The sequence below is a fragment of the Balaenoptera ricei genome, chromosome 18 (genome assembly GCF_028023285.1).
Source record: "Balaenoptera ricei isolate mBalRic1 chromosome 18, mBalRic1.hap2, whole genome shotgun sequence".
In the NCBI taxonomy this organism is placed as follows: domain Eukaryota; kingdom Metazoa; phylum Chordata; class Mammalia; order Artiodactyla; family Balaenopteridae; genus Balaenoptera; species Balaenoptera ricei.
The window spans coordinates 15,020,220-15,044,561 of NC_082656.1; the positions used below are offsets into that span (position 1 = coordinate 15,020,220).

Below are 24,342 nucleotides of genomic sequence, written 5' to 3' on the forward strand. Positions count from 1 at the left end.
TTTTTTTAAGGAACCTCCATACTGTTCACCATAGTGGCTGTATCAATTTACATTCCCACCAACAGTGCAAGAGGGTTCCCTTTTCTCCACACCCTCTCCAGCATTTGTTGTTTGTAGATTTTCTGATGATGTCCATTCTAACTGGTGTGAGGTGATACCTCATTGTAGTTTTGGCTTGCATTTCTCTAATAATTAGTGATGTTGAGCAGCTTTTCATGTGCTTCTTGGCCATCTGTATCTCTTCTTTGGAGAAATGTCTATTTAGGTCTTCTGCCCATTTTTGGATTGGGTTGTTTGTTTTTTTAATATTGAGATGCATGAGCTGTTTATATATTTTGGAGATTAATCCTTTGTCTGTTGATTCGTTTGCAAATATTTTCTCCTGTTCTGTGGGTTGTCTTTTCGTCTTGTTTGTGGTTTCCTTTGATGTGCCAAAGCTTTGAAGTTTCATTAGGTCCCATTTGTTTATTTTTGTTTTTATTTCCATTATTCTAGGAGGTGGATCAAAAAAGATTTTGCTGTGATTTATGTCAAAGAGTGTTCTTCCTGTGTTTTCCTCTAAGAGCTTTATAGTGTCCAGTCTTACATTTAGGTCTTTAATCCATTTTGAGTTTATTTTTGTGTTTGGTGTTAGGGAGTGTTCTAATTTCATTCTTTTACATGTAGCTGTCCAGTTCTCCCAGCACCACTTATTGAAGAGACTGTCTTTTCTCTATTGTATATCCTTGCCTCCTTTGTCATAGATTAGTTGACCATAGGTGCGTGGGTTTATCTCTGGGCTTTCTACCTTGTTCCATTGATCTATGTTTCTGTTTTTGTGCCAGTACCACGTTGTCTTGATTACTGTAGCTTTGTAGTATAGTCTGAAGTCAGGGAGTCTGATTCCTCCAGCTCCGTTTTTTTCCCTCAAGACTGCTTTGACTATTCGAGGTCTTTTGTGTCTCCATACAAATTTTAAGATTTTTTGTTCTAGTTCCATAAAGAATGCCATTGGTAATTTGATAGGGACTGCATTGAATCTGTAGATTGCTTTGGGTAGTACAGTCATTTTCACAATATTGACTTCTCCAATCCAAAAACATGGTATATCTCTCCATCCGTTGGTATCATCTTTAATTTCTTTCACCAGTGTCCTATAGTTTTCCGCATACAGGTCTTTTGTCTCCCTAGGTAGGTTTATTCCTAGGTATTTTATTCTTTTTGTTGCAATGGTAAATGGGAGTGTTTCCTTAATTTCTCTTTCAGATTTTTCATCATTAGTGTATAGGAATGCAAGAGATTTCTGTGCATTAATCTTGTATCCTGCTACTTTACCAAATTCATTGATTAGCTCTAGTAGTTTTCTGGTGGCATCTTTAGGATTCTCTATGTATAGTATCATGTCATCTGCAAACAGTGACAGTTTTACTTCTTCTTTTCCAATTTGTATTCCTTTTATTTCTTTTTCTTCTCTGATTGCCGTGGCTAGGACTTCCAAAACTATGTTGAATAATAATGGTGAGAGTGGACATCCTTGTCTTGTTCCTGATCTTAGTGGAAATGCTTTCAGTTTTTCACCATTGAGAATGTTTGCTGTGGGTTTGTTGTATATGGCCTTTATTATGTGGAGGTAGGTTCCCTCTGTGCCCACTTTCTGGAGAGTTTTTATCATAAATGGGTGTTGAATTTTGTCGAAAGCTTTTTCTGCATCTATTGAGATGATCATATGGTTTTTATTCTTCAATTTGTTAATATGGTATATCACATTGATTGATTTGCATATATTGAAGAATCCTTGCATCCCTGGGATAAATCCCACTTGATCATGGTGTATGATCCTTTTAATGTGTTGTTGGATTCTGTTTGCTAGTGTTTTGTTGAGGATTTTTGCCTCTATATTCATCAGTGATATTGGTCTGTAATTTTCTTTTTTTGTAGTATCTTTGTCTGGTTTTGGTATCAGGGTGATGGTGGCCTCATAGAATGAGTTTGGGAGTGTTCCTTCCTCTGCAATTTTTTGGAAGAGTTTGAGAAGGATAGGTGTTAGCTCTTCTTTAAATGTTTGATAGAATTCTCCTGTGAAGCCATCTGGTCCTGGACTTTTGTTTGTTGGAAGATTTTTAATCACAGTTTCAATTTCATTACTTGTGATTGGTCTGTTCATATTTTCTATTTCTTCCTGGTTCAGTCTTGGAAGGTTATACCTTTCTAAGAATTTGTCCATTTCTTCCAGGTTTTCCATTTTATTGGCATAGAGTTGCTTGTAGTAGTCTCTTAGGATGCTTTGTATTTCTGCGTTGTCTGTTGTAACTTTCTCCTTTTTCATTTCTAATTTTATTGATTTGAGTCCTCTCCCTCTTTTTCTTGATGAGTCTGGCTAATGGTTTATCAATTTTGTTTATCTTCTCAAAGAACCAGCTTTTAGTTTTATTGATCTTTGCTATTGTTTTCTTTGTTTCTATTTCATTTATTTCTGCTCTGATCTTTATGATTTCTTTCCTTCTGCTAACTTTGGGTTTTGTTTGTTCTTCTTTCTCTAGTTCCTTTAGGTGTAAGTTTAGATTTTTTATTTGAGATTTTTCTTGTTTCTTGAGGTAGGCTTGTATAGCTATAAACTTCCCTCTTAGAACTGCTTGTGCTGCATCCCATAGGTTTTGGATTGTCGTTGTTTTCATTGTCATTTGTCTCTAGGTATTTTTTGATTTCCTCTTTGATTTCTTCAGTGATCTCTTGGTTATTTATTTACGTATTGTTTAGTCTCCATGTGTTTGTGTTTTTTACGTTTTTTTCCCCTGTAATTCATTTCTAATCTCATAGTGTTATGGTTAGAAAAGATGCTTGATATGATTTCAATTTTCTTAAATTTACTGAGGCTTGATTTGTGACCCAAGATGTGAACTATCCTGGAGAATGTTCCATGCGCACTTGAGAAGAAAGTGTAATCTGCTGTCTTTGGATGGAATGTCCTATAAATATCAATTAAATCTATCTGGTCTATTGTGTCATTTAAAGCTTCTGTTTCCTTATTAATTTTCTGTCTGGATGATCTGTCCATTGGTGTAAGTGAGGTGTTAAAGTCCCCCACTATTATTGTGTTACTGTCGATTTCCCCTTTTATAGCGGTTAGCAGTTGCCTTACGTATTGAGGTGCTCCTATGTTGGGTGCATATATATTTATAATTGTTATATCTTCTTCTTGGATTGATCCCTTGATCATTATGTAGTGTCCTTCCTTGTCTCTTGTAACATTCTTTATTTTAAAGTCTATTTTATCTGATATGAGTATAGCTACTCCAGCTTTCTTTTGATTTCCATTTGCATGGAATATCTTTTTCCATCCCCTCACTTTCAGTCTGTATGTGTCCGTAGGTCTGAAGTGGGTCTCTTGTAGACAGCATATATATGGGTCTTGTTTTTATATCCATTCAGCAAGCCTGTGTCTTTTGGTTGGAGCATTTAATCCATTCACGTTTAAGGTAATTATCGATATGTATGTTCCTATGACCATTTTCTTAATTGTCTTGGGTTTGTTTTTGTAGGTCCTTTTCTTCTCTTGTGTTTCCCACTTAGAGAAGTTCCTTTAGCATTTGTTGTAGAGCTGGTTTGGTGGTGCTGAATTCGCTTAGCTTTTGCTTGTCTGTAAAGCTTTTGATTTCTCCATCGAATCTGAATGAGATCCTTGCCGGGTAGAGTAATCTTTGTTGTTGGTTCTTCCCTTTCATCACTTTAAGTATATCATGCCACTCCCTTCTGGCTTTTAGAGTTTCTGCTGAGAAATCAGCTGTTAGCCTTATGGTAGTTCCCTTGTATGTTATTTGTCATTTTTCCCTTGCTGCTTTCAGTAATTTTTCTTTGTCTTTAATTTTTGCCAATTTGATTACTATGTGTCTCGGCGTGTTTCTCCTTGGGTTTATCCTGTATGGGACTCTCTGCACTTCCTGGACTTGGGTGGCTATTTCCTTTCCCATGTTAGGGAAGTTTTCGACTCTAATCTCTTCAAATATTTTCTCTGGCCCTTTCTCTCTCTCTTCTCCTTCTGGGACCCCTATAATGCGAATGTTGTTGGGTTTAATATTGTCCCAGAGGTCTCTTAGGCTGTCTTCATTTCTTTTCATTCTTTTTTCTTTATTCTGTTCCGCAGCAGTGAATTCCACCATTCTGTCTTCCAGGTCACGTATCCGTTCTTCTGCCTCAGTTAATATGCTATTGATTCCTTCTAGTGTAGTTTTCATTTCAGTTATTGTATTGTTCATCTCTGTTTGTTTGTTCTTTAATTCTTCTAGGTCTTTGTTAAACATTTCTTGCATCTTCTCGATCTTTGCCTCTGTTCTTTTTCCGAGGTCCTGGATCATCTTCACTATCATTATTCTGAATTCTTTTCCTGGAAGGTTGCCTATCTCCACTTCATTTAGTTGTTTTTCTGGGGTTTTATCTTGTTCCTTCATCTGGTACATAGCCCTCTGCCTTTTCATCTTGTCTATCTATCTGTGAATGTGGTTTTTGTTCCACAGGCTGCAGGATTGTAGTTCTTCTTGCTTCTGCTGTCTGCCCTCTGGTGGATGAGGCTATCTAAGAGGCTTGTGCAAGTTTCCTAATGGGAGGGACTCAAAACCTTTTATCTTTATATGTAGTTTTGCTACTTTTTAATCATTGCATAACATAACATACATGGGATGTGATACTGAGGAAATTAAATTCCAATAGAAATACTGGGCCAGAAACAGTCGAAAGGTCACAGTTTTTCACATTAGTTAACATAATCAGTTCATTCACTTACTTATTCATTCATTAACTCATTCTTTTATTAGTTCTTTTTGTAAATATATAAAACCACAGGCCCTGTGTTGGGGAAGTGAGACAGCTTCCAGGGTTCCTGTGAAGTTTCCAGGCTACTGGAGGAGAAAGCTTTTAAATATGTTGTTATTATGAAGGTTGAGAAGTGCTGTCATGGGCGAGATGCTGCCATTTCCCCACACACCAGCACAGTGTAGGTTTCAGAGATAATTTTTGTGTCATACCAGAAAAACAGTTTTGTTAGTTTAGGGGTCTAGCTCATTTAATCAAACAAAGACAAAACCAGCCAAACAAAAACTCTCCTTTTATGCTTTGCATTTACTGGGTAGCTTTACAAAGAGATAATACTGGCAATGTTGAATCTCATTCACCTAACTGGGCTTCAGGTGACATTTGGATCTTTTCAAAGGACAAAGTTTTGTCATCATTGAGAATATGTGAAGAAGTGTTTTAAGCCCTGAAAGTACTCCCTTCAGAGGGGCGACAGTGCTGAGTGAGACAGCATCGTTACAGTAAATGTCAAATACCCCAAAGAGACTTCTACGAAGGAGACAGTACTCCCTGAGCTGCATCAACGTGGGTTTAAAAATGCTGTCTCCGAACTTAAATATCACCCCTTTTATGGTAGAGCTTGTCCTGGTTTTGCATAGCTCTTATTGACCCAGAATTCAGTACTTACCTGTACTGCAACCTTCCTTTAAACACTGAACAATAATGATTTTCTTAAATATTCCCATTGCTGATGGGAACTGGGATCAGATGAACTAGATCTGGGTCTCAGCCCATCCTCAGACTGTAACCTAAAGACAGGTTTCATCTCTCTAAGCCTCCATTTTTTCCCCAAACATTTTATTATAAAAAATTTCAACTGAAAGGCAAAACTGAAAGACTTTTACAGTGAATACCCATAATCCTACCACCTAGAGTTTTTACCATTAACCTTTACTATACTTTCTTCATCACATTATCTGTTCGTGTATGCAACCCTCCATCCATCCATTAGTTTATTCCATTTTTTTGATGGATTTCAAAGTAAATTTGCAGGGAGTAGTATACTTTCCCCCTAAATACTTCAGCATATATATTGTTAACTAGATTGGATATTTGCTTACAATTTTTATTTTTGATATAAAATGCATAAATCTTGTGTATGAACCCCCTTTTTTTAAGTTATAAAATGGAGTGGAGAGTACTTGTCTCAAAGAGTTGTGAGGATAACATGAGCTAATGTGAAAAATTCTTTGTAACTTATAAAGTGAGGTATCAGGATGAGGCACTATTTTTACAATCATAATTAATTTAATCATTGTCTCTTTGATAACTATGACTATTAGATGAGAAGCCAACTCTGAGAGAGTGGCAATTTCTGTTAGACACATAACCTTCATGAGTGTAAAAGCTATCACGGCCCCAATGTTAATTGTCCAACAATTTGCACACAAGTGCTCACACAGTAATGACAGAGCTGCTTGTATGACATCCATCCCAGTAGTCTGGGAAACTGTGCAGCGTCTGGAATATGTCTGGCAAAATGATGATGGCAACGTTCCCTTCCTCTTGATTCGATTACCATCGCTGGATTGCATTTTCCACGCTATCTGGGTGGCCCCAGAGGCCGGCCCCGGCTTTACATCCATCTTTGAGTTCTGTCACATTTCATGAATGGTTGACAAATCAGAATGCTGTGGTCAGAGAGGGAGCTTGGTTTCCTGTCCCCCCTTAACAAAAAGCACCAATGGCACTAAAGTTTCAAATGTGTACATTTGTCAACCAAATGCTGATATTTGGTGCCAGTTAATCCTCATTATTAATGTTGTTAATGATTAGGTTATAATGTATTTGGTTAATAAAATGATACTGTGGAGAAGCTTGGATAGGACTGGTCTGGAGCTTGACCTGCCTGAAAATACTGAGCAGGTGTTGGAAGTGTGTGGCTAGATTTGGGTCATAGGAGAAAGTCCTGTCCAGTGGTGTGGGCGTGGCATGGCTGCCGAGAAGAGGTAGTTGAAGCAAGTTGCCAGCATCAGAGCATAATGATTCCACAGGGAATAAAGAGGGTATAACTACACATACATGGAACAGGGACTCTAAGGGTATCACAGACTGTGAAGGGTCTGAGATTTTTACCCTTCTTGCAAACTAATAAGTTAGCCTGCCACAGTTTCATGGATGTTGGCAGAAGACAGGAGACTCTCAGTCAGAAACAAAGGACTTTATTTGTCAGCAAGTGACATGAGGTCAGGTTTGCACTGCTTCCCTTGGTTCTTGAACAATGGCCAATAATCATAAAAGCAGTTAATATTTATGAGCACTTACTATGTGTTGGCACTGTTCCGAATGCTTTTCTTCCTTACTTCATTCAACAATACAATGACCTTATTTGTATCCTTATTTACAGATAAGGAAACAGGCACAGTGAAGTTAAGCAACCAGCTCAACTAGCAGCATAGTTGAAAGAAGTGGAATCCGGATTCCAGAGTCGGTAGCATCTGAGCCCGTGGTTTTAATCCCTTTGACATGTATTTCCAGGTAACCAAGTCAGAGAGAGCTATGGTCAGAGCTGCTCGTTCTCAATCAGGGAGGTTCAGGTGACCGGTACCTGAAATGTTAAAGTCCAGAACATCCCAGGAAATGAGTTTGGAATAGAGCACGCTAACACGACCTATTTTGTTAGTATAAATACTTTCAATTGTGTAGGACAAATGTGCCTGGGAGGCTACTTTGAATGAAGGTAGCAGTGGTTTCTCTCTTTTTTATAGAGGGTTCCCCAACTACTGCGATACTATGGTAATGTGTTTTTCTGTAACCTTATAACTCAATGTAATTACCATTGCACATTAGAAGCCCCCGGTGAGCTCATTTTACACTTTAAGTTGGAATTCTATATATAGCAACATCCAAACAAAAGAGTTTACAATCCTATAATTCCTTAGTCTGTTCTGTCTCCCACATTCCATATTTTGTTACTTTCCTCAAACTTCTCATCACTTCACCCCCATCCATGCTCTCAGTTGACAACTTGCTTGCTATTTAACTGAGATCAAAGCAATCACAAAAGAACTTGCACAAGCGTCCAAAGCATATCTAACTGACTCTGCATCTGAGACCTTATAGTGTATTTTCTCTTTTGCTATTATGAATATACTATCCTGGCTCCTTGCCAAGGGCAACCCTGCACTTGTACATGAAATTGGAATGCCATTTCCTGTGTTCTACCCAAGGATATTGCCCAGCAGTTTTCTCCTCTCTTTCTTGAATAATCAGAAAGAGAGGAGAATAATTTCCAGAAGCAGTTATTTGTCCCATCTACTGTGCTACTTTTCTGCTACTCTTTACAGCAAAACTCCTTAATAGGGTTGACTCTCCTTCATGTCTCCTAAGTTTCTCCTCCCATTCTCTCTCAAGTCTATCCTAGGTATGCTTTTGTTCTCACCTCTCCACCTAAATTGCTTTTGTCGAGTTCATGAATGACCTCCATATTGCTAAATCCAATAATCAAAACTTAAGCATATTCAAACCATAAGTGACATTGTGGATCACTCCCTCTTCCTTGAAACTGTTTCTTCATGTGACTTCCAAGTTACCACACTCCTAGTTTTCTGTTTATCTCTAGTTGCTCCTTCTCAGTCCTCTGCTGTTTCACTGTATATCTCTGACCTCTAACACTGGAGTATCCTCGGGATTCTTTCCTTTCACATTCATAGGTCATCTCATCCAGTTTCATTGTTATAAATGCCATCCTTATGCCGATGGCTCCCAGATTTATAGCTACAATTCCTACTGCTCTCCTGAGCTAGACTTGTTTATCGAGTCCCTACTCAATGAATGGGAATATCAACTTTTGTTCGCCAAGAATGAAGGAAGGTAAGAATTGAAAAAGACAACAGGAAGGATGTGTGGCAGACCCTGTTAGTCGTCTACTCAAAACCCATTTCCTTCCCTGTTCCTTGCTAACACTATTCTGACTTTGTTCAGGTATCTATCCGTATTTCAGGAGAACAATCTCACACCTCACTCAAGGGTAAGTCCTGTATTATCCTAAACAATGAAACTACACTCTTGCTAATCATTTGTTTGGGAGAAATCATTTCTGGCAATAAGATAGGAGGTGAAATCTGCTGGAGGAATTCTGAGAAATGCTTCCTCACTGACAAAAAAGAGATGCACACACACACACAAAATAATAAGAGATGCACAGAAAGGGATGGGCACTCTTCTTCCAGTGGACTTGGTGAGGGATGTGGGATGGGATGCCTGGAGCTATTGCAGCCAACCAACAACACAGAACTAGGGTTTGCCTGAAGACACACCCCATACTGAGGGTGGTCAAGTGGAATGAAAGGAAGAGAATGAGTGCCTGATAATATCAGTCTTTGAGATGACTAACCCAGGAGCTGCTCTACAGCTGAACTTCCTGCTATGAGGATAGAACCTTGCCTTATTGTTTAATCCAGTTGAGTTGGGATTTTTTTTTGTTTGTTTTTTTACAGCTTTAACATTAAAGCTGACATAGTGTGGAATTTTTCAGGGAGGTACATTTGAATCTACTTATCCAGGTTTAACTGGGAGAGTCAAGATCAGATCAGACTTTTTTCTGATCATCTATTCTTTCTATCTCAGAAGCCACAAAACAATTAACCACTAGATTACCTGCTGATTTCCCTACTTGATTATCTGTTGCATTGAACATCCTCTTTCTCACCATTCAGCTGAGGGCCGAGATTGGAATTTTTGAAAAGAAAGTTTATAGAAAACTACGAATGCAGGAAAGGAGCAGGTATTGTCCCCTCTCCCTCCTCCTTCCTCCTCTTCCTCTTTCTTGTCCTTCTCTTCCTGCTACTTCTTCCTCTTTTTTTTTTTTTTTATTTAAGAGCACAATTGAGACTGGTACAGCTTCTAGACACTCATATTTAGTCCCTTTCCCGACGTAAGCTCTCCATAGAATGGAAGAGATATGCCAAGCAACTTCTAAGCAAGAACAGCTTTAGACTGGTGACACTGCCAAGGTAGTGAATCAATTCTTCATCTCTTTCAGACTTGATCTGAATAACAGCTTTTCTTTTAAGACAGTTTTGTGTTCCTGAGTCATTTATATATTCATTTATTCAACAAATATTCATTAGGCATTAACTAGAAGGAAGCCATTGTTTTAGATGATGGGGGAAGAGTGTTGAAGGTGACAGACAGTGCCCCTACTTTCAAGGAGCTTACACTTTAGTGGGGAGGGTGTGTGTGTGTGGGGAGGATACAGCCAGTAAACAGGTAAATAACTATCAAGATAATTTCTTTTTTTTTTTTTTTAATTTTATTTATTTATTTATGTATTATTATTATTTTTTGGCTGTGTTGGGTCTTCATTTCTGTGTGAGGGCTTTCGCCAGTTGTGGCAAGTGGGGGCCACTCTTCATCGCGGTGTGCGGGCCTCTAACTGTTGCGGCCTCTCTTGTTGCGGAGCACAGGCTCCAGACGCGCAGGCTCAGTAGTTGTGGCTCACGGGCCCGCTTGCTCCGCGGCATGTGGAATCTTCCCAGACCAGGGCTCGAACCCGTGTCCCCTGCATTGGCAGGCAGATTCTCAACCACTGCACCACCAGGGAAGCCCCATCGAGATAATTTCTGAAGGGCTTGGACAAAGTGACATGATAAAGGATAATGGGGTGGAGAAGATCGTGGGTGGTCAGGTTAGCGTTCTTTAAGATGACTTTGGAGCTTAGATACAAAGAATGAGAAGGACCCACCCAGTTATGCAAAACCAGGGAAGGCTAATCCAGGCAGAGAAAAGCTGACCTCAAGGGCTCTGAAGTCAGCATGAGCTGAACTTGTTGAAGTAGAAAGAAAGCCAGTGGAGCTAGAACACAGGGAGGGGCCAAAGAGGTACGGATGGCAGATCATGTGGGGTTTGTGACCTTGGGAAAACATAATGATGTAACAAAGTAGAGCCATGGAAACCACTGGACGGTTTATTCAGGGAGCGATTCAAACTGATTTATATTTTTTAAAGTTTCTTCTGACTACTCTGGAGAAGCAGATTGGAGAGGACAAGATAGGAAATGGGAGATCTGTTTGGAGGCTGCTTTAGTACTTCAGGCAAGAGTTGATGATCTTAGATAAGGTGATGGTAATGCTGATAGAGAAGTAGCCAGATTAAGGACATATTTTGGAGGTAGAACCAGAAGATATTGATGTTTGTTTGGAATTGTGAGTGAGGTTGGGATGAAGGAAATAGAGAAATTCGAGATGATTCCAAGTTTTTGACCTGAGTAAGTAGTAGATGGTTGTGCCATTTGCAAAGATGAGAAAGATTAGGAGAGAGACTGGTTTAGGAATGGTAATCAAGACTCTATTCTGGACATTATACATTTACATAGAGATACCTAGTAGATAAATGGATATATTACACACACACACACACATACACACACACACATCTGTTTGTGGTAACAAGCATGTGTTAGCTTCTTGTGTCTGCCGTAACTTATTACCACAAACTTGGTGGCTTAAAATATCTGTCCTCTCACAGTTCTAGAGGCCAGAAATCCAAAATGGTTTCACTAGGTTGGAATCAAGCTGTCATCAGGGCTACACTCCTTCCAGAAGCTCTAGGAGAGAATCTGTTCCTTGCCTCTTCCAGCTTCTGTTGGCCAGCATTCCTTGCCTTGTGGCCACATCACTCTAATCCCTACCTCTGTGGTCACATTGCCTTCTCCTCTTCTGTGGTCTAATATTCCTCTGCTTCTCTCCTACAAGGAGACTTGTGGTTGCATAGGGTACACCCAGATAATCCAGGTTAATCTCCCCATCTCAAAATCCTTAATTTAAGTCACATCTATGAAGTTCTTTTTTTTTTTTTCCATATTAGGTTACATTTAAAGGTTGTAGGGATTAGAATGTGGATATCTTTTGGGGGGCATTATTCAGCCTCTCAAAATATACATATTCAGACATATAGAAAGTTCCTGACTCCAAGAGTAAGGGTATACGTCCTACCTAGCTCAAAGAATTTTCTTTATGGGTGCCCAACAAAGATGTGTCCTCTACCTGTCTTGATGCTCTCTGTGACTCTCAAAGTTCTTGTCCCTGTTTGTTTTTTTTTTTTATTCCATCTTGTTTGATTTTCCTGCAGTAAATACTTTCTTTTTGAATGAGGTTCATGATCAAATCAACTTTCACTGTTTGTTTACTGCTGTACTCCCACGCCTAGAACAGTTCCTGGCAGTAGGTGCTCAATGAATATTGGTTGATTGAATGAATGAATGAATGAGGCAATGGCACTGAACAAGCAGACGTGTACTTGATACTTGAGTTCAGGTGACTCTAATTTCATGGGACTTACATCGAGAAAGTGATGCTGGATTCCTGTATTTATAACACTAAGTCAGTGTCTAGCCTTGTGTCATTGAAGACAGGTGCTAATGTTCTCTGGAACCTGGACACATTATATCAGTTCATTCAATGCCCAGCAATAGATTAATTTCAGATTCATATTTCCAAGTGAGTGAATCAATTTTGGAATGCACTGAATTACTACTTTCTGTCAGAAATGTTCCTCCAATTCTCACAGCTTTGCAGAATGAGGTTGATGGAGGAGTTTTTGGTCTCAATGAAGAATCAAATGCTGCCTAACCCAGGTTATTCACTTCCTTACTTTCATGGGTTCTTTGATGACCTTTAATCCTTTGGGTCACGTCTTATCCTGGAAGGAGGTATTCTTCTCAAATGCCTCAGCTACATGTGCATTCATGGTGATAGTAGAGCTTTTTACTGTTTGTTTTAATCACACTTTTACAATAACAATAACAAACAAAACTTCATTAAAGGAAAAGAGAGTTACATCTATTGATATATCATGCTCTGCTATTTTTTGGCCACTGTTGAAAACACTCATTTTATAACTAACCTAGCAAGCTATGAGACTAGGTAAGTGGTAAAACAGCTCCTATCACTTTTGTTTAAAATGTAACCTACAGGAGAAAATTAAAATTCTGGGAAAACACCTAACAAAATAAGGGAAATTAGGCATTCTGGTGCAGAATTAAATTTAACATACATCTCAGAATTTTCAAACTCTGCCTCTTGGAATAAACAATTTAGGCTACCAAAACATGGTGATTGTTTCTGAATTGCTTTCAAACTTGGGGACAGACTTAGGCATCATAGCAGACATATCAATAAATGTGTCTGTGCAAAGGGTATTCATAAATTGTTTGTTCTTTGAATAAAATGCCAGTGTGTGTTAAGAAGAGAGAATTACTTAGAAAAATATTATGCCACTATGGAAATTGACAATAAACTTGCAGTGTCAGCCCCAGGATCTTCTAAAAACACAGTATCTAAAAATAGATAAATAGAAAAAGAAACTGACAAAGTAGCGCCAAGCAAATGTCTTTATATTAAAGGAGGAATAGAACTATGGAAAGAAGGACTTATTTAAATAAGCAGTAAATAAAAGGTCTGCATCATTACTTTAAGAGTACCTTCAAGAGCAGAAATATAGTAGTTGTTACTGTCATCATCCGTGTTATCATCATTACTATCATCATCATCATCATCAAAAACCATTAAGAGCATTTTACATCAATAAAAATGTGGCACCAAAAAAAAGGGAATTTCATAGTTTTCTAGGAGCTAATATTTTAAAAGTAAGTCACCCTGGGGCTTCCCTGGTGGCACAGTGGTTAAGAATCTCCCTGCCAATGCAGGAGACATGGGTTCGAGCCCTGGTCTGGGAAGATCCCGCATGCCATGGAGCAACTAAGCCCGTGCGCCATAACTACTGAGCCTGCGCTCTAGAGCCCACGAGCCACAGCTACTGAAGCCCATGCACCTAGAGCCCATGCTCCACAACAACAGAAGCCACTGCAATGAGAAGCCCGCGCACCACAACGAAGAGTAGCCCCAGCTAAAGAAAGCCCATGTGCAGCAATGAGGAACCAACGCAGCCAAAAATAAATAAATAAATTTATAAAAAATAAAATATTTAAAAAAAAAGTAAATCACCCTGAAATGTCTACACAAGTGAAAATCATTCTGTTGTCTACTTAAGTATAAGACATGCTGACATAGAAGAGTTATAGAAATTCTCACTTAAAAAACAAATCTTGTATGGAAATTTTCTGGACTATCTTCTTTATTTTTCTGTTAACCTAAAAGTCTCCTAAGAAAATAAGTGTATTAAAAAAAAAAACAACAAACTTTAGGTTCCATGCACTTTGGAAGTGATTGAAATTTGGTGGAGGTGACACAGTAAACATTGCAGAAGTACATGAAGAATGACAAGAAGTCAAGAAAATCCTTGAGTTCTCATCTGAGCAATTCGTTAAAGCTTTATGGAGAAAAACAGTACTTTCACAGCAGTTTGAAGAATGGAACTGAGATGGTTGGAGAGGAATGAAGTCATTGTAGCCACATGGTTCACTTTGAAAGAGGGCTCACGGGTAGCTGTGAGGTGCCTGGACATTGGAGCTTCTGCAGGGCTTACGAAGAAATAATATATAGATCTGAGAAGAGAACCCTAAGTAAGGAACCCTGCTTCCTAACAACCAGTAGTGACATTTTGGATTTAGTAAATCATAATTTAGTTTAGACACTGTGAACTTGTATATTACAATCGATGAAATAAATGGAAATTTATTTGTTTCTTAATTACAAGACCATAAGGGGACTTAACATTTCTAATTGCCCTGGTCTTCAACATTTCTAATTGCCCTGGTCTTCTGAACAGTTTGACTAGCTTAAAGTGGAGCCTGGTTTTAGAGAGCAGACCAATGTCTGTACTAAAGTTGTCTGTTTGTGCAACTAGAGGGAGCTAGATGCAGCCGGGACTGTGAAAGAGGACTGAAAAGATTTGCCAGAAGACTGATTATTTGGTTTAGAGGACAGAAGTCTATCTCACACCTTATTTCTATATAAATTCCAGATTAATTAATAATTTCAATGTGAAATGGAAAGGACACAAATATTTGAAGTAAAAAATCAATATATAATCTTGGGAGAGCAGAAGCACCTTTTTAAGCATACCAAAAGCAAATACAATTTAAAAAACAATCAATAGTTTTTATCATTTTTAGCATGAATAGCCTAAGTAACATTTTTAGGCTTAGAGCACTGGAAAAAATATTTGTTGCATACCTATCAGATAGAAGATTAGGATCCTTAAAATATAATGAGTCCTTAGAAATCAATGATTAATAAACAAGTGCAACAACAGGAAAATGGGAAAAGACATGAGTAGACACTGCCCAAAGAAGAAATACAGATGGTCAATACATATTTGATACAATGTTCACTCTTACTACAAGAGACAGAATTTCAAATTAAGGCAAGAATAAGATACAATCCCCCCCTCCATCAATTGGTAAAGATTAAAAATGGTAATACCCAATGATGGCTAGGGTGCAGGGAAACAAGAAAAAAATGGTAGCAGAAGTATAGATTTATCCTTCCATAGGAAAATTTGACAATATTTATTACAAATATTTAATATTTATTAAAAACACTCCCTCTGCCACTGGAATTCCAACTACAAGAATGAGGATGAAGGTATAAGTATATTCATCTCAGGATTTTTATGATCAAAAAAATTGTAACATCTGAGCAGTTACAATCTGAAGAGTTTTCCAACTTTAGGAGAATTGAGAAATGAGTTAAATAAATTACACACCTTACATAGCCATTAAAAATTATATTGTAGAAGAATATTAATTAACATGGGCAAATGACCAGGCTCTGTTTTTTAAAGTCAAAACAGCAGATTTTAAAACTGTGCATTGTATGAGCTTATTGCTGTAGAATAATGTTATGTACACATAGAGAAGATATGGAAGAACAAACAGTAATGTGTTAATAAAAACTGTTTTGATGTTAGATTCTAGGTAATACTGAGAAGTTGGATTGCAAAGTTCCTTATGCATTGCCCAGCAAAACCTGCTTTTGTCACCTTTAATTTGAATTGGTAATAGAATTTTGAGTCAGTGTTACCTTGTTGACAGACATTGAATACAAGACAAAACTTAGGCGGGACATCTAGCATGATGGAAAGTGAATGACAAAGTGATTTGTTAATGGAATGATTTTAAACCATTCTGTGTGGCTTAAAATGAGGACTTTGGAACAAAGAGGAGAGTATGATAAATGTAGCTGGGCCAGTGGCATTCACTACTGGGATTTGGATCAGCTCCTTTGGTAGATTTCTCAGGAATCTGTTTGCATAAAGTCCTGAGCAGCCAACTGGGAGAGAGCACCTCAGGACAAGCTTGCCTCACAGCAAAGCTTCACAGCGAGGTGCTAAGCGGTTCTGTTATCACAGTGCCTGCCACTCACGTGTGTCCCAGTATAATCCTCCAGGATTTCCTGAGTCCTGGGAAGGGACCTGTTTCAGTTTAAAAACAAAAAACAGAAAAACAAAAACAACTTGGGCACACCATCGGGACTCAGTACACTGCTTTGGTACCATTCTTGTAGAAAGAAACTCCAAAGGAGAGAAAGACATTCTGCCAAATGGCTCGGCTTGAAGCTTGTGGAATTACACCATCCTCTGCAGAAGCAGCGTGGCTCCCTGAATCATGCCACCCAACCTCACCTCTCAGGTGGACCTTGTCCTGGTGCTTATGCCCTGACAGCTCCAGATCAGTTCTGACCAGCTTTTAGTGGGGAATGCCAAGGAGAGGGAAATTAGGGTCTGGAATACTACTGAGCCCCAAATTATGTTAATATGGAATAGGAATGTCTTTTTGGTCCAGCGGTTTTTAAACTTTTCTTTTTAACAGTAAGATACTTTTTTTGTGAATTAAATATTACATGTAATCCAAAATGTAATATTGATAAGGCAGAGCTGATTGACATGGGAATGGGGAGGGGCTAGAAACCCATCTGCTCCACGTCACCCCCTCTCTAAGCTAGGGGTACTTCCTGGAACCACTAAGGCTGAAAACCACAAATACATCCAACTTCCAGAGATGTGCAATGACTTAGTCAAGATATGCAGCAGCAGGGTGCAGCCTGGAATTCAGAACTACTTACCCTGTGGTGTTTTTCCCACTACATCACTTTCTCTACCACTCCTGTAGCACTTCTTCCCTAGAAATCCTCCACAAACGCTAGGTGAAGGATGTGTTAACTAACCTTACTGTGGTAAACATTTAGCAACATCTACAATCAAACCATCACACTGTACACCTTAAACTTACATAATGTTATATGCCAATTACATCTCAATAAAGCTGGAAAAAAAATCAAAACAGAAAAAGAAAAGAAAAAAAAAAGGAGAAAACTTCTATGGTGCCGCTTTTAGAGAAACAGACTAAGTCTTGCAGGTAGAAATGGAGAGGAACGGAGTAGGTGTCACAGGTGGGATGGCCCTGGAGAGACATGACAAGCTACAAAAACCCCATGGAAAAGCCACACGGGGCCTCAACACATCTGCCCCTGAGCCCCTAGACAATACAGCCAAAATCTCCTTCGGGCTGTTTCCTGGAGGACGTGAAGGAGCCCTGACCCGAGTGGATTCTCTGCAGGCATTCCCTCCTGCTGTCGTCTTTCAATGTGGCTTGAATCTGCCGGCCTTCCAAGGTCACTGTGGGCTCTCTGATGGAGCCTTTGATTTAACATGTAAGGGAATTCCCACTGGCTGATAAAATATTTTTATATTTTATCACTTTCCTGCAGCTAGCAGCTTTTGGCATGCAGGGTATTTTTATAAATGTTATAAGTAAATATTTTGGGGTCAATCACAGAGATGAGCATGGACCTGCAAGCCTGGGGCTGGAAGATATTAGGCTCCACTGGAAAGAAGTGGGAATAGAAAAAGTAAAATATTGAGGACCTGAAAGTACTTGTCAAAGCACTGCAACTCTGCACTGTGGCTCCAACATCCAAAGTTAATAGAATTAGACCAATAAAAGCAAATTGATTTTAAGCAATACATCTAGATATCCAAGGGCTTTAAGTGCTTTTACTTGGATTATGGGCCATTTATTAGAGGACGGAGAGTAAGTAGGGTTACATTTTCACATTAATAGCCATCACTTTTGTTTTCCAGACAGAACCAGACCCTTCAAGACCCTTCCATGAAGCACGGCAGACAGATTCCTAAGATGCCAAGCCACTACTCAGGGTTTCCAGGAGTCATGGGCCACTTTTGGTCCAAATGTCCCTTTGAAAAATAACCCCCAAAATAAATAAAGTGTGGGCTATGGTGGTGTTATGCTCCAATGCCCTTTCGAGTAGTAAAGTCTCAATGAGCTGCTCGGAAGCTGAGGTCAGGAAAATCCTCTTTAACACTGGGTGATTCACTATGTAGGAAACTTACTCCTTCCTGGGGAACCACTAAACCTCAGCAGTGGCTGGAAATCCGGGGAAATCCATGCAGAGTGTATTGGTCAGCAGATCCAAAGTGACATCTGCCCCAAGACCCACACATCATCTTTTCCACTTTTCTCTCAGCTCCCATAGTCCTTGGCGCAGGTCAGAATGAACAGGGGATGCTCAACAAATACACTTAACTTGCCTCGTTGATCTCCTTTTGCCCTCTCGGTCTCACTCCACCGACTCTCCCAGTGGTTGGCTGTTTGCCCCATGCTCCCTTGAGTCTAAACTTATTTGCGTCCGAATCATTTCACAATTTTTCTAATTACCTCCAGTGCATTTATTCAACACACTCATAAATTTTCTTCCTGTTCAAGGTGCTTTCAACACTATTTACGGTCATCTTCAAATTTAAGAGCTTAGTGTAAACCCAGATAATTAACCAAGTCTTAGTGCCAGGCATATAGCAGGCAGTCAATAATATATTGGCAGGAAGGAGGAAAGGAAGAGAGGGAGGGAGGGAAGGATGAAGGGAGGGAGGAATCACCCTGGACCACAGCCCACATTCCTCCAGGGTGATTTTGAAACACCTGGTGAACATCCTGATTGAAGGGTGGGACCCGGTCCAGCGTACGTAAGCATCCTCCTCTGGGGCAGTGGAGATAAGATGACAGCAAGGGCATGGCAGGAAGGAAAGTGCTGAAAGGTCAGACAGAGTAAGAACAGGGCTGAGGAGGCAGGAGAACGTTGCTGAGGATGCAGACCCAGGTCCAGGGAGGAAGTCGTGGTAAAGATCCTGCCACGTCCCCCAGCATCCGTCTCTGTGGTCCTCAGGATCCTCTGTAAACCCTGTTTGAAAAACATGAGCGTAGATTGGGACATCCTTCAAGTGGATCCAAATGGACTGAAAACATTGCTGGGGTCTAGGTGTGATGGTATCCTCTACTTCCTGCTCGCCTACCTGGCCTGTCTCTGGAACATGAGGAAGAGAGCACACAGTACTGGAGCCAGTCTCTGCCTGCACGGCTGAAGAATGTTCTTACCACTCACCCCACCTTTCCACGGATGCTGGCCGTCTTCACCCCCAACGAGAGCTGGCTCCTAGGGGCTGTGCAAGAGAATCACAGAAGGAGAGTCTCTGCCCTCTAGAAGCTACCCTAGAAGGTTGTCCTTTTTTGTTTTCTCTGATCGGAGCCTGTAGTACCAACTGACCATTTGGGTTTAGGTCATCCTTGGAGAAGGTCTGGTGGGATTTCAGAAGAGGATCTTCTGAAAATATGTGAGGAGGAACCTACTACGGGACACAATTATTTCAGTTGCAGGAAATGAGACTTTATTTACATCCCAGGTAAATTCTTCAAGGTCAGAACATAGCTAGGGAGAGAACAGAGGGGAAAACAGATAGTAATTTTTTAAACTTGGCAAATTGTGGCAAATTAAGGGCAAGATTTACTGTCTAGATATGCAACATAGGTCTTTGATGATAATAGTAATATTGAATGAGATGAAATACTTATGAAGGGCCAGGCTGTGTTAAACTCTTATCTCACTGCTTACAAGAAGCCTATGAATTAGGTTCTCTCATATCTCCATTTTACAGATGAGGAAACTGAGGCTGACAAAATGCGTCTAAGTGCTCAAGGGCACATCGCTGGTAGGTGGTAGGACTTGAATCACTGAATTTGTATTTCCAGTTGAAATCCTATTCTCTGCACTTTGGGCCACGTGTATATATACACAAACTGAATAAATCCTGTTGCAAGATTAAAACTGACAATTGCTCTCTCCCCCAGGTTCAAAAGCATTTTCATTACTTGAACCTGCTCTTGCCTACCTCTGGGGCAGGTTTGCTTACCCACTAAATTATACCACCTGGTAAACTGGTGGGATCCCTGTCCCCAGCTTCCGGGTCCCCCCCACCCCCCCAGGCCCACAGCACAAGCGCATATGTACTCACAGGGGTTTGCTCTTTCTGGTAGGTCTGGGACCCTGGACTAAAGACTCCCATTTCTGTTGATTGACTGTATTAGTGCAACTCAAGTTTCTTGGTTTTCTGTTTCTTCCCAAAGATGCTTCAGGGCCTTCTGGCCCACAGCTTCTGACCTAATTACGCTTTCCCTGATAGAGTATATCTTGATTATGGGATTCTTGAGCCATCTTCCAATTTGGGTCCACTCTGCTTTTTTGCATTTATGCAGGGAGCTCTTGAAAGGAAGTTTAGGTTTTGCTCAGCAGTTTTTCTTGACTTGATTTTCTTATTTCCAGCTTCTGTGCAAACAAGATTACATATAAAACTTCAGCCCTGGATCACTCTGTAGCTGTCCACAGTCCTTCAGTATGTGAAGGCTGTTCTCAGGATCTCAACAACACCTATTCTATGGCTTCTAGAAAAGTTTCATTGAAAAAGAGGCATATTTCCTAAATTCTAGCAATTGCCATTTCTTAATGGAAGTAATTGGAATGCATAGTCTGTTCCTATGTTGGAAGTTACTGAGAAACCAAAGTCCCCCATAGCAACAGTATTGTTCTGTCCTAGCCCACTGTTCCCACTTTCAAGATATGTTGAAACAATAATAATAATAAAGCTATTTCAAATATGCCAAATCTAAAAAATCTGCACTCCCAGACTCCACTATTGTGACTGTGTTTCTGGTTGATAGTCTATAATCTTATCACTTTTGGCCACACATCCACATACCATCCTGGGTTATTTATGAAGATAAATCCTGTGCTGAGATCAAAATCAACAATCATTTTTTGCTGTGTCTAAATTTATTTTTGCTACTTAAAAAATGATTTTGCAAATATTTTCCAGTGGGTTTATTAGTTTTAAAAAGATTTTGGTAAAGAAATTCCTCTGAACAAAAAGTAGCTCTTGGGTTGTCAACTACCAACTGTGACATATTTGGAATATCTTGAATTGTTATCCAGTAACAGACAATTCAGTTTTAAGAGTATTTGTACCCTTGGCTATGTTATTACATTTTAATGTTTTCAAAGTTTGTCTGTCTAAAAATATAACTCCAGTTATTAATTTCTGGCTCATTGAGAGCATGGGTTTATTAGCTAACTGAACTGTATGTTACCCATACTTTCTGAGTTTCGATTTCCTCATCTCTGAAGTGGAAAGAGTAACACCCACTTTATAGAACTGCCATGAGATTTCAACGACGTAATCCAGGTAAAATAATGATTTCCCATCACACAGTAAGTGCTCAGTAAAAGGTAGCTTGAAAATAGCATCTGAAGAGTGAAGTTTAAAATTAATAACTGAGGGACTTCCCTGGTGGTCCAGCAGTTAAGACTCCACGCTTCCACTGCAGGGGGCACGGGTTCAATCCCTGGTCTGGGAACTAAGATCCTGCACGCCACATGGCGTGGTCAAAATAAATAAATTAAATAAAATATAACAAAATAATTGGGTTACAAAATTTGTGCCCACCTTCTATCCCCACAAGCCTGTGTGCTCAGGAAGGCAGTAGCCTCCTTTGACTTCCAACCTTCCCCGGCTTTCAGCCCAGTTCTGACACAGAGCAGTCTCTCAATGGATATTGGTGGAATGAAATTCACCTGAGTATCAACTTGCCATGCCCTCCATTGCATTGATTAGTAGTTGTCTATGTTTATCTTCAGAATCGATTTCTTTTTTCTAAATACATTAAAAAATTTTTAATCTCTGATTTTTAAAGATACTGTTTTTGTTTCACTCTTCTGTTTAAGAAACTGACATTGAAATTCTAATGCAAATTCAGTACAATGGTGTTAAGAGGCTTACACCTAAAAAGAGTCAGCAGATAAATGATGTAACTGGCTTCTCCAAGGAGAGGTAAATGGAGACAACTTGGGAGAACAGCAGGAATTTGTCATTTGCTTTGGGGCTTGTCTCAGAAACAATCAGCTACAGTCTGGAGAGCTGACCTACAACTATGGAAAAATTTGACCTCACATGTGAATGCGTTGGGCACTCTGCTGTGAGAAGACCCATGTCATCAGGGCCATTGCGTGAAAGAGGCAATTCAAAGCACACTGGGCTTGAACATAGAGCTTTTCCTCTATAAGGAATATATTTCCCAACTATTCATCTAATAGACCTTTTCTACTCTTTAACTATATACAAAGAAATGTATGGGCAAATGCTCCAAGCTAATTTATAAATATTTCTGGTGCTACTGCAATATTCTAAACATATTTGGCTCAGATTTAAATGTTAGGTGTGTGTGTGTTTAGAGAACTTTATTTCCTAAGACTGTATCAACATTAGCCTAACGAATATTTCAAACACCCAATATGTGCTATGAATGGTGCAAAAGGCTAAATGCATGGCACAAAAGAGCAAGAGGAAAAGTGCCAAGATGCTAGAATGGAAGTTTGGGGCCAGATTGTGTTATGCTCTGCTTTTGAATTTGGAACATATTTTATCTTATAGGACAAGGTTGGAACATATGCTTACCTTGAAGGAAAAGCAGTGTCAGTACTGGCTACCTGGAGAGCTGTGATGGAAACCTGTCTACGACTGGAAGCCGCTTTCCTGGTAAGTCATGCCACGGGGGATGAGAGTGAGGGTGACCGCCCACATGGTAAGTGTTTGTCATGCTTTGTCTTGTGGTCAAAGGCAGCCACTGGAAGTGTCTGGCAAAGGAAATGGGTCTCATCAGGTCTCTGCTTAAGAAGACTGTCAACAGGTCAACAGTGAGGGAGATGAATTAGAGAAGGAGCAATTAACATATTTGATCTCACCTCATAGGTGGCTCTTTTCTAGACACAGGAGACACTAACTATCTCCCTGGGCACCCGTCTTCTCAGTTTATGGGAAAGCAGGTTACTGCGGGACAGGTTACTGCAATGGATGGAGGATTGCTGCCCCACTCTGCCCACCCATGAAAGGAAGGGAATCTTCATTCACTTGTCTTGTGGGAATTGAGCCGTACATTTGTCCACCTCTCAGATTACACGACCAAGGTTCATGTTACACAAGAGACATTCTCTGAACTCCAAGCTGAGTATCATCCTGATAAATATTACAAACTCATTCAGGAAAGTGAATTCCTATCTTTTCACCCAAAGTAGCCTCCTGAATATGCTGGTATCTGAGTACATTTCACCAAAACGAGAAGCATTTCTCAGAAAGAGAAATAGCAGCCAACAGTACAATGTGTTAGAGTTCCAGCAGGAAACAGATGGCACTCTCAAACTCAGTGAGGAGTGTTAACAAAAGAGTGATTTACAAAGATGTGGAAAGATTTAGGGACGTGTACAAAGTATGTTGAAGGACCCTGGGGCTGAAACAGCAGAAGGTGATGGTGATTGGTAAGCTCTTTGTTACCACCAGGTCTAAAGGAAAATGTGCCAGTTCCAGATCTCAGGGTGGGTAGCTCTAGGGAAAGGGTCACTGGAGAAGAGCCATGACATTTGATGGAAAGATGTGGCCAACCTGTGTATACGGCAGGAAAAGAGTTAAATGCCCAGCCTCCTTCTCATCCCACTGGGGCTGAGAACCCATTGATGTGGCCTGTACAGATCAGCCTGCAGAGCACAGACTAGAACAGAGGAGGGTGGAGTGTGGGTCTGGAAGGCAAAGAGAAAATAACAAACTCAGTGCAATTTTTGGTATGTGATGAATTCACATGAAATAATAACGATAAGAAATCAGCAAAATGTGGGCTAGGAAACCCCAAGCTCCATGTTCCTCCATAAAATCATCAACAAACAAACAAACAAACAAACCCAAACCCACCCTTGCCTGAATGGAAACAGTCTTGGTCTTGAGTGTGGCAACTCAGCTCCCAGTTTCACTCTTTAAACCACAGGGAGAGAGCAGACCTTATTTACAAATTATTGTGTATATCTGTTCTCATGTGGCTGGGGATACTGGAGGATCTGACTCACTGTCTCTTGCTCTCATAACGCAGAACACATGCAGGAAAACCTGTAGGCTCTGCTCACAAAAGCTACAAGGAGATTACACACCCACAGAAACCTGGGGCAATAGATGCTCATTGGAGACATACAGTAGACCATCTAAGGGCCAGAGGAGAAAGTGGGATGAGACTTTTTGGGAAATGAGGAGATTCAAAATCAGCCATTTATACAGGGGAATCCAGAAAGCCACATGCATAACCAAGTAAGACATATGCTCAGAAGAAAAACTTAAGAAGACCTAAAAGTTTCACCTAAGGCTGATCCCTAGTCTCAGAGCAAACCTAACTAAGTAGAAGGAATACCCCAGCACAGAGTCAGTCTACCAAGACTGGTAGTTGTAATTGCTCTC

The 24,342-nt window shown here is 39.9% G+C and overlaps 1 protein-coding gene across 5 annotated transcripts in view; it reads left to right on the forward strand.

The window, feature by feature from the left end:
- Positions 1-24,342, forward strand: part of COG6 (component of oligomeric golgi complex 6) — a 179,639-nt gene that overhangs the window by 145,781 nt on the left and 9,516 nt on the right. For 4 of the 5 annotated variants that reach the window (XR_009498678.1, XR_009498680.1, XR_009498676.1 and 1 more), the window contains 2 exons: positions 7,172-7,302; positions 22,501-22,605. The gene's annotated coding sequence lies outside the window, so the exon portion shown is untranslated. The remainder of the gene's footprint in view (positions 1-7,171; positions 7,303-22,500; positions 22,606-24,342) is intronic. The other variant, XR_009498677.1, reaches the window with a different exon arrangement.